At 40.3% G+C, this 11,785-nt stretch overlaps 1 pseudogene; it reads left to right on the forward strand.

Annotated features, from left to right (window-relative positions):
• The first annotated feature begins 1,574 nt into the window (after positions 1 to 1,574).
• LOC131749759 (ras-related protein Rab-5B pseudogene) lies at positions 1,575 to 5,541 on the forward strand (annotated as a pseudogene).
• Positions 5,542 to 11,785: the final 6,244 nt, after the last annotated feature.

Here is an 11,785-nt window from a genome sequence, read left to right on the forward strand (position 1 = left end):
ATATTTTGAATATATCTGAATATACCCTGAATATACTACACAAGGAATGTAAAAATGCATTTCAAATTTTACAGAAATAAACATGAGCACAGACAAAACATGGCAGGGACATACCTACAAGTGACAGGAGAGATTTAAGCACACCATCACAAGGAGATCCTTGGTCTTTAGTGGCAGTGAAGGCAGCAGGAACTGGACTCCAGGAACCTGGGAAGAATGTAAGTGGTTCCTAGGGTCACATCAGACAAAAATCAAGGCAAGTGCACAGATGTGTGGTGGTATCTATACTGAATCTTGTACAAAAATTACATGATATCATTGGGCACTAGGGCTTTCAGCATAGGAGGAAAATGAGACTCTGGTATAAAGATGCTGAGTATAGCCTTCTGGTTCATAATTGGAATTCGAAATATCAGTATTAGCTATGGCTTGATTTTCTCTTTCTAAAATGTATTGATATCCTGTCTCTGTCTGCTGAAAGGACCTGAAAACAATAACAATCAAGTGACAATGAGCACCCTTGATGCCCCAGATTTGATCTCCAAATATCTTTTCTGAAAAGGAATAATGGTACCTTGAACAGATAGTTGATTCCCGATGTGAAAGAGGAAATGTATAAGATAAGCCCAGGACAGCTTGTTGAAACAGAAGCTATTGCTTAAAAGGGAGATAAAAAGACTTGAAGGGGTAGTTTCTGGTAAAAGATGGAGCAGTTTGTGTATATAAAAGAAAAATGATTGAAAGAGTTTGAAACATACCAAAAAAATTAAAATTAAAATCCATGAGTTAACAGTAATACACAGAAAATTTTAAAACATAAGATCTTCATTGGTGATCTTTGGAGACAGCCAGCATGAAATAACTATTCTGATGATTGGTAAGTAAGGGAAAGGAGGCAAGTATTTATCATGCCCTCACATTTTAAAATGCATTTCAAATAGTTAATGAAGAAAATAAAAAGGATGAACAAATGAAAGAATTTGAAAATTCACCATTTTGTAACCCATAATGAAATAATGCATTTAGATCTAGACAATTACTAATACAATTTTTAGGGAAAAGTTTGATGGGTAACTTCGTAATAGATGGAACAGTTGCCAACACACATCCCAACAGTAGTATTAACATCATCAAATGTAGCCATTATTTCTTTTGATATGATGCAATATAAAGTACACAGAACCACCCAGGAAGCATTTATGCCTTCTAAAATTTCGCCTGAATCTAATGAAGCTTCTAGATCTTACCACTAGTTAACAGGGAATATAGGGAATAAAAGAACATGATCATTGACACGAGGAAAATGCAACGAGCCAAATTCAGAATCCAATACAAATAGCATGGTCTTTTCAAACTCTGAACATCTCTATAATCTATAGTGTCATAATCTCAACATACAAGAGTAATGTGCAGTTAATCCAACTCTTCCAACAAAGAACTCTTCCACAAGAATCTTGCGTAAGCCCCCACAAGGAACATACGACAATGCTGACTGCTATCCTCATCCATCGTCTCATCTCATCAAGGTGTACATATCCTGGCTTCTGTGATCCAGTCCTTTTCTGGCTTAGCTAATGCAAGCCTTCCTCATTCTATCTTCAACAGAAAATGAGGCTGGCAAAGGCACAACAAAAATCTGTGACCCACAAGAGCACTTTTCAGGTTTCATGTCATTAGTGACCTCATACTTGGAGCTGTCGGATCACAGGTGAGAAAGAAACATAGCTAGTATGGCTGTTCCTCTACATGCAACTATAGCATTAAATTTTACCACTTGGGGGAATTCCAACTTGAGAAATGCCACTATAAATAGCAATACTGAATGAAGGTTTTTTTTTTTTTCATTACTCACTGACTTTACAAAAGCATGTGCAAGTGGAAAATGATACTTGTATGCTTATGAATGGAGGTGAGCAAAGAAAAAAAATCCTTAAAATATGTTTACTATACCAGACTTCTAGTTTTGAGATATAACCTTAATCTCCCAGTTCAACAACAAACACTGTTCAACCATGCAAGTTTTTACTATACAATACCACATATTTCTAGCTATTCAGTAATTTGCCTTTTGGCAATTATTTATAAGTGATTTCAGAGGAGAGAGAGCTGAAGGTGAAAGATTCACACCCACTGATTTAGTTTAAAACAAAATTCAAATAAATTGTTCATTTCTGCAATTTAAAACTATAATGAGCTATCACCTCACACCTATCAGAATGGCTATCATCTAAAAGACCACAAATAACAAATGTTGGCGAGGATGTAGAGAAAAGGGAAACCTTGTGCACTGTTGGTGGGAATGTAAATTAGTGCAGCCACTATGGAGAACAGTATGGAGGTTCCTCAAAAAACTAAAAATAGAACTGCCATATGACTCAGCAATTTCATTCCTGGATATTTATCTGAAAGAAAACAAAAACACCAGCTAGAAGAGATACATGCACTCCAATGTTCATAGAAGCATTATGTACAATTGCCAAGATATGGAAACAACCTAAGTGTCCATCAACAGATTAATGGGTAAAGAAGATGTAATACACACACACACAAACATACACACACACACACACACACACACACACGCACACGCACACATACACAATGGAATACTACTCAGACATAAAAGAGAATGAAATTTTGTCATTTGCAACAACATGGCTGAACTTGGAGGTATTATGTTAAGTCAGATAGAGAAAGACAAATACTGTGCTATCATTTACATATGGATTCTAAAAAATAAAACAAACCTGTGAATATACCAAAAAAGATACAAATTGATAGATATAGAGGAAAAACTAGTGGTTACCAATGAGGAGAGGGAAGAAGGCAGGGGCGAGATAGGGGTAGGAAATTAAGAGGTACCAAAAGATTTGTTCCTTTCAGTTATCTCCATAAGTTACATATTCACTATTTAGCAGTAATTAAAATTGCATGTGTTCACTATAATTGAACAGGAAGAGTAAGTTTCAGTATCTCAAAACCCAGAGTGAATTTTCTAAACATGCCCTCAGGCAATGCAAACCTCATGTTTCTATTTTGTTTCTCTTCAGTAGAAACAGGTATAACCATATCTTGATCAATTATCCTAGCAGTGAATAAGTATTGGTCCCCACATTTTAACATATATTTAAAAAGAACTTTACACGAAAGCTTATCTTTAATAATTAAATAATCAGACGTCAAATATTTAAAGGTTACATCTATGTATGTTTTATTACTCTCATAACAGTAAGAGATGTTTTTAAAAATTCACTGCTTTGAGGTGACAACTTTTATTGAGCACTGGAAATCTCAAAATGTCTCTTTTTCAAAGCATTGTAAATGAGAAGTCAATGTTGGAGTCACTGCATTTGGAAAATGGAAGGAGTCTCGGCAGGAAGGAGTCAGGTTCTAACAGGAAAATTGGACACCCACGTTAGTAGACTAATATAAAATGAATATGTATAACTAGTTCTATAGGTGCAAAAATGAGCTGAACAAGCAAAGAGGAGAAGGAAAGAAATCCCTGAGGATAGCAGCTCCAGATAGCTGCTTTACCCTCAAGGCCAGAGGACAGAGAAAGGATATAGTGTTGAGTCCAGGATCTGTCCAGCAGAAGCTAGCTCCCAGAGTGGGTGTCTGCCTGGTAGGGGTGAACACAACAGAGAAGTATCAACTACTGCTACAGAGCCACACTAAGTAGAATGAAAGAGGGAAATATGCGCTGACCACTTTCTCCTCCTGGTCTTGTTTTTCACCAGCATTCCTTCTCCATCAAACCTAACCTGAAGTTAGTTGGTAAAGAAATTCGGGAAATGCAATTTTTTACACATCAGCATCCTGCAATACAGAGCAAAGCAAGGCAAGTACAGGAGATGAATCTGAGGATAAAGAAGCAAATCATCAATGGAAAAGTCATCTAATCCAAGTTTCTTATTTTATGATTATTGGATAAAAACCTGGCACCTTGAGAAGCAAAGAGTAGGATCTCCATAACCATTGGTTAAATTGTGTTCATTATTTCAACAAGTAATTATCGTGCAGCTTTTATGTGCCACCTAATGTTCTAGGCACTGAGAACATGGCAGTGATCAAGAGATGAAGTTCTTGCCTCACAGAGCTTATAGTCAAGTGAACTCTCCAAAGACCTACCGCAAATAATTGTACCAGTGCAAACTGGAAACCACCTATCCCAACCATCCAGAGCAGAGCTCCTTCCACTATATCATGCTGGTCCTTTTCTCGGTATAAGAGTGATAGTCACAGAGCATGTAAATAACTCTTATTTCTTCCAAATGTCCCTCCACACTCTCCAGAGTATCTCTTTAGTATCACAGTCCCATATTTATGTCATCCATACCATTTATCTGAATATGTGCTTATATAAATAATTGTGCATTTATTTAATACCATCTCCTCCAAAAATACAAGCTCCAGCAAGACAGAAACGTATCTTGCTTCTTTCACAATTATATATGCAGCTTCCAGTACAACATTTAGTACAAGGGGGGGCGCTCAAAAATAATAGTTGTCTCACTGAATGGATATAAGCAAATCTCTTTCTAAACATGTATCACCACTGTTAAGCATTGTTTCCTGCAAATAGAGATTCATATAGATAGTGCATATTTGTTCTACCTAAAATGATTACATAGCATTTTCCTTTTCAATATAAGAATGGTGAATCAAAACTCTCTAAAACCTATATGGCATATTGTCAACCTGATGACTAATATTAACTATGAACCAAGTACAGAAGAGTTTGAAGGGGACACAGGCTTGGGCCCGACAGGGTAGATGGAGCCCCAGGACTGCTGAAGCCTGGAAGTCCCCTGCCCTCCCCCTGCCCCCCGGCCCTCTGCCGCTTTGTGGCTTCCCCCTCCCTCTACCTTTGCCCACTCTGATAATCTAGCCATGAACTGGCAGAAGCACAGCCAGGCCCAGTGGGCAGCCCCAGGCCAGCAAAATATGCCAGTTCAAATTGGTCCTGCTGGGTGAATCTGCAGTGGGGAAGTCTAGCCTGGAATTACGTTTTGTCAAAGGACAGTTCCACGAGTACCAGGAGAGAATCACTGGAGCGGCCTTCCTCACCCAGTCGGTTTGTCTAAATGACACAACAGTCAAGTTTGAGATCTGGGACACAGCGGGGCAGGAGCGATACCATAGCCTGGCGCCCAGGTACTACAGAGGTGCCCAAGCTGCAACCGTGGTTTATGACAGTGCTAATCGGGAAACCTTCGCCCGGACAAAGACATGGGTAAAGGAGCTACAGCGACAGGGCAGTGTTAGCATCGTTATTGCCCGGCGGGGAACAAAGCTGACCTGGCCAGCAAGCGCATGGCGGAGTTCGAAGAGGCCCGGGCGTATGCAGATGACAACAGCTTATTGTTTATGGAGACTTCAGCCAAGACGGCTGTGAATGTGAACGATCTCTTCCTGGCAATAGCTAAGAAGTTGCCGAAGAGTGAACCCCAGGATCTGGGGGGTGCAGCAGGCCGAAGCCGGGGTGCGGATCTCCATGGGCAGTCCCAGCAGAACAAGAGCCAGTGTTGTAGCAACTGAGGGGTGGCTAGGAGCAAACAAGTATGGACCTAGGACGAGAGATAAGAAATAACCTCCACCCCCACTGCCCGGCACACAGCCCCTACGGTAACAGCACACTGAGCCCTGGCTCCCAAGGGCTGCCTCTTGACAGCTCCGTCATGGCATTTTGTAACGCTTCAGCAGCAACACCAGGCAGCTGTTGTCACTGGCCTCCTACCCCTGCTCTGTGGCTTGGGGGTCAGATCCCCCAGGACGTACCTTCCAAAACAAACTTTCTTCACTTTGTATCATAGGTGCAAGACAGTGACCTCCTTATCTTTCCTCCTCCTCCTCCTCCCCATTTTTTCTGAAAACTCTTTTTTGTCTCCTGCCCCTTCCCCTTCTGCTTTTGCTCAGTCTCTGTTCTTGATCCCCTTTTCTTCCTCTCCCCAGGATGGAGAAGGTAGTGAACCCAGGAAATGAGGAAGGAGGTTTCCAGTTCAGTCACATTAGGGACCCTGTGGGAGAGTAAGGCTCAGAGCAGGGGAGAGTAAGGAAACATTTCCTTTTTGTTTTTATTTGCTTGGACTTTCTCAGATTTGAAAACACTGAGTTGGCCTTGTGGAGGGTGTTTCTAGGTAGAGGTGAGAATGGGAAGGCAAGCTCTTAGGCACCAGGTTGGTGTCTTGTTAGCTAACTGGGCAAAGGTGGAGATGCAGTGTCATCTGTGGCTCAGGAACTCTTCTAAGGCTTACTTTCCCCTCACCCAGCCTCTTAGGTAGCTTCTCCCCCATAGTGGGGGAGATTCTGGACCCCAGAGTCCTCCAAAGAATCTTCACTCATTGCCTGCATCTTTGGCTCTGCTGTGATCTAAATGGAGGAGGGACCAGTTTCTGACACCCATCCTCTGACTTACACATATGCATTTTTTTTCTCTCTGGCCTTCAGATGGCCTCAGCCCCAGCCACTATATCCCCCTGCAGTTTGCCCTTTAATTGGTGGTAGTTCAGTTGTGATACTTGTTTTATGGGGGTTTTGATTGATTTACCTGCCCTCTTAACTTTTTAATTAAGTGGAATCTGAGGTGTATATGAGGTTTGGGGAGGGGCTGTAGAGAACAGTATCGCTGACGGCTACTCAAGCCCAGTCTCCACTGCTAGCTTCCTCCAACTCTGATTCTTACTTCACCTATATTCTGGCCAGCCTAACTCTTGGGTATAGGTTTACCTTTCCTGAGGAATTAACTGAGCAACTGGAGAGCAGTCTCAGGATAGCATAGGCCATTGTAGGGGAGGGAAGAGGAGTCAGCAAGAGGGAGGAGTTTTCTATCCTTTCCCAGGGTTCCCATTCAATTTGACCCACCTATTACCACGTCTTTTCTACTTCCCTGTAAATAGGTATGAGCTTTATTCCCACTGTACAGTCTGTTCTGCCCCCCACCTCCCATCAGGCCCTATTTCTTTTCTCCTTTGCTAGTATCTTCACTTTGGTCCCTCCATGCTTACCCCCCAAACCCATCACCCATGCAACCAGTGGTTTAATCCACGTACCACTGGGGGGTAGTACCACAGAGGCCTATTTGTGGCCCCCTAATATCATAACACCTGTTCCTGTGGACAGGGAATGACTGGCCCTGAAGTTCCCTCACAACTGTCTCACATCACCAGAGGATGTGGGTCCTTTCTAAATCTCTAGTCTCTCTTCACATCCCTCATCAGGTATTTTAAGATGTCTTTGGGAAGCCATCAAGGCAAGACAGAACTCTAAATCCCTTCTTGTTCTAGCCCAGGGTTTTGAGGAGATTGGGGGAAATAAGATAGGAGAAGCCATAGTGACCTAGGATTGGAACCTTTCTGCCCTTTTGGCTTGCAGACTGCCTTCCGTCCCAGAGAAGCTGTGAAATCCATGAAGCTGAGATTCTGAAGGACCCAGCTTACGTTCTTCCACTTACATCTAAATTCCCTTCCTTTACCGGGGCAGCCTTATTTCCCAATGCCCTGAAACACATACACATTTTCCCCCTCCTTTTCCCAGCACCCACCAGCCCCCCAAAGCGGCCAGTGCATCCTTACAAGTGGAAGAACTACGATGGCTCTCTTAAGTTTCTTAGAAATGAAGTTCTTTCTCTGTGTAGTTTTCCCCATGGAGCAGTAGTGAAGATGTTACATTGCCTTGGGGCTGGGAAATCAGTTCTCCAGGCTTCTTCTCCCCTCCCCTGCCCTCCTTAGGAACAGGATTGGCCTTAGCTTCTGGGCCTATCTGCTGCCTTGCTCTACTTCCTGTTAGCTCTTCTGCTTTCCTTTGAGCTCTGTTGGGCTTAGGGAGTCTCAGCTTTTATTTCCCAGCTCTTCATTTTTTTTCCTTCTGATTCTATTTTTTTTTTTGCTTCTAAGAGAGCATTTGCCTTTTTTCCCCTTTCTTCCTCTCCCAACATAACAATCGTGGTAACAGAATGCGACTGCTAATTTACCAATGTATTTGATGTAAGTAAAAAAAGAGAAAAAAAAAGAATAGTTTGAAGGTTATAATAAAAAATGTAAGCAGCAAAGATCCCATATAACTTGGATTCAAATCCTGCCTGTGGTGCTAGCTGTGTGATTACAGGATGGACTATTTAACTTCACTGAGACAAGTTCCATCGACAATGATACTACAAACATCTCTAACTCCAAACCAGCATATACAGGGAATCACTGACTAATTCAGAATAGGAAAAACTAGGATGTAGGAAGGTATCAAAATAAGACAGATCTCAGACAAAGCTGACAGTAAAATTCCCTAAAGTGTTACCAACAATCCTGGAGTGGCAAATACCATAGGTTGGCTCACTTAGCAACCATGCCAACCCTTTGCCATCCTCTATTATGGAGGACAGAAAGGAAAGTACTCAGCCCCTCACCTCTCAGAATAAAGATAAAACAATATAAAGAAGGAGATAGGAGTATCAATCAACAAGTGCCATCAGTACAGTTTGGAAGTCAGGAAGTAGATCAAAGTGTTGATGGTTGAAGAAAAGCAGAGACTATATGCTGCAGGGAGTGGGGTACTGCTGTGGAGGTGGTGGCTGCTCTGTGCTGGACAAGGAGATGACACTTAGGGAGAAGGCAGAGGGGGCTGAGAAGGGACCTGAACACCTTGCTGGCTATTCACCCAAGTTTGCCTGTGACCAGTTCAGCCTAGTGACCCACCACACAGACAGGAAACCAAGGCAGTCACCATGGGTTTGGGCCCCCAGAGTAAAGCCCTCAGCTTAATACCCAGCTCCTCTCTTGGCCACAAAGAGCAAATTCTAGTTGTCAAGAAGCCCCATCCATCCACATTTACAGAGTTGGAAATCAGCCTACAGAACACAGATCTAGGTCTACTAAAGCAAAGGTGGCCCAGACTGGCCGCTTAGACACTCAACCAGGTCTTCATTATTAAATACAGAAGGAAAAACCAGGATCAATGACACACATATGAAGAAAACCAGGAACATGAAAGCAAGGTAAATAAGGACTGAGCCAAAGGGAAATAGATGAATCGAGGAATGAAATAAATTACTTAGAAAATTATAAAATAAACCTCCAGCTACTGAATTGTTAAATTAAACATATATATGTGTGTATATATATATATATATATATATTACCATATTTAATTCACATGTTTAATGCATTGCACCATATATAATAGCAAATATATAAATAGTTTAAGACTATGACTCTCTAACCAGACCACCTGGGTTTTGAATTTTAGCTCCATTACTTACTAGGTATATTTAAAAGCATATAGTGATTTAAAATACTAGCCTCATACAGTTGTTGCAAGGATTAGAGAGTTCCTTTATGAATGCATCTATGCCTCCCCATCTTAAGCTCTACATGAGTCTGGCCTATTACTGTAACATGTATGGCACTTTCCAGGACAGAAACAAAACGGCAAAGAGTATGGGGGGGATAATGAGAGAACAGGTAAACGACATAAAAGATTGTAATCGAAAGGTCCAACCTCCAACTAAGAAGACGACTCTGCTAGTTGTGAAATACTTTTAGTATCACCAGCTCTCCCATGTATGAGTGACGGAATTTAGGAGACAGCAGAGTAGCAGCAAAGGTGGGAGGAGCATCAGGAGTGCTGATGTCTTCAGCTTCCCTGGTGAGGTGTCAGACCTCAGTAGAGCAAGATATCTGGGTTAAATATTTTATTTAAAATAAAAACAGGTAACTGATAGAAAGTTTGCAAATGATAGAATTATTGGAAATTGGGAGGAAGAAGGAAAGGTAGAGTGATGGGTCATGAAGCCTCAACTTTCACTTGGAGAAGTTGAAAGACCAAGAAGTTATAGTATAAACATGTTAATGTAAAGTAAGTAGGCTCCCAAAAGAACTAAAATAGGAATGGTTAAAAGGAGTTGCCTCTAGTTAGTAGGATGAGGTGGGGCAAGGTGGGGTAAGAAACTGGCTTTTTGTCATTAGCTCCTCTATATTCTTTGGCTCTTTTTCTTTGTGTGTCTATTATTTGATATCAAGTGTTATAAAAGAGAAATGGACTCCTTACTGTAAACTTTTTTGGTGGGAGTGTGGGTCTTATTTCTTTTCTTTTTCACCATAATTATTTTCTTTCTAATCTAGAGGATGCATCTTTAAATGGCTGTTTTCCACTTTCGGTCCCAATGCTATCATTAAAATAATAAGCAATTCTGTGGGTAAAGAATAAATCGTTTAGGGGTTGAGACCCTGGAATGAAAAATGATTAAATCACCAGGGGAAAATTCAGGTTCTAACTTAGCTGCTATATATGCAAGAATATCCAAACTTTAAAACCATGTGAATTTTTTAAATTACTTATAGATTTTGCTGAATTGATTGCAAAGTATAGCTCTTGATCAGAGAAGTGATTCTATGTTATTTTTATCTTGTTTTTTTCAGTTTTTTTCATCTGCATGTTATTATAGATGGGCAAATTACTATTTGAGCAGATACAAATAAGAATATTCATAAGCTACAAAATAACATGTTTACCTTTTAAAAAAAAAGCACTTAGATACCCCTTCTATTTATCAGTCAACTTCCTGAAAACTAACTCTAATCTCTCTACCTTGCCTTCATTTCTTTTCTAGATACCCCCTCCTCATTGCCCCTCAATCCTCAAGGTTTCCAATGAGCTATTCTTGTTTAGTTGCTTGTATTCATGTGTCTCTCAGCCAGCATGGAACACAACTGGCCAGTGCCTACTTCTCCATCCTTCTCCTCTTATGGCATACAGCCTGGTTCAACTCTTTGGACAAAACGACTCACAGGGCACATCCACAGTGATTTACTCCTTTCCCTAGCTTCCAGATCACTGCTGGATCTCACCACCACAGTTCCAGATCTTTCCAGATTTTAAGTTTCTCAAAGTCACGGATCAAATATTCAAACTTGTTTCCTTCACACATGGTGACCAGTACAGTACTGGGTAAATAATAGGTCCAAAAGATATTACTTTTTAAAAAAAACTTTAATGATTGACTCTCCAGATTCCTAACAGCTCTATTATAGTTCTGTGTCACAGTCTGGCCAATCCAGCAAGCAAATGCAATGGCCTCTATTTTTGTGTAATTGTTTTCTTCTCCTTCAATTTATTTTATTTTACTTTACTTGGTGTAACTTTTCTCAGTAACCCAAATATTTTCAGAAACTTGATATTTTCATGGTCTATATAATGTATATTAATTCTCTTTTTCAAAATACTCTATAAACTAACATGCAAATGCAAATCCAAAATACCAAAATATAAATTATTTTATAGTATTCTAGACTTTTAACAATGTATAATATATATCCTCATCAGCTTTTCAGGGGTATCTGAGTTGACTTGCAACAAAAAACTTATATCTAATAAGCTTATTTAAAATGAAATAGATTCTGGAAAGCATTATATTTCAGACCAAATTTCCAATTTGTACTCTTTTGGCAAAGGCAAGCTTTGGTTTTTATTTTTTAGCTTGGAAATAACATGATTAAATGATCATTTTAGGAAAACTTGTCTTCTGGTGTTAAAATGTCTGTCTATGTATCTCTAACTAGTGGATGGAGGAGTTTCAACTTGGGGTCTAAACATGAAAAGATTTCATTTTGTTCCAGTAACTGTTCTCTGATTGTGCTATATTCATCCTACCTTTCCCACTGTGTACTTTAATGACACCTTGGCAAGATTCAGTAATTTTCCACTCAATTTCACTTATTTGAAATATCTCATTTTCAGCAATAAAGAGTCAAGACTCTAGCGGCTTGTGGGTAGGGCTGATTGGGGAACTGCT

The sequence above is a fragment of the Kogia breviceps genome, unplaced genomic scaffold (assembly GCF_026419965.1).
Source record: "Kogia breviceps isolate mKogBre1 unplaced genomic scaffold, mKogBre1 haplotype 1 scaffold_455, whole genome shotgun sequence".
In the NCBI taxonomy this organism is placed as follows: domain Eukaryota; kingdom Metazoa; phylum Chordata; class Mammalia; order Artiodactyla; family Physeteridae; genus Kogia; species Kogia breviceps.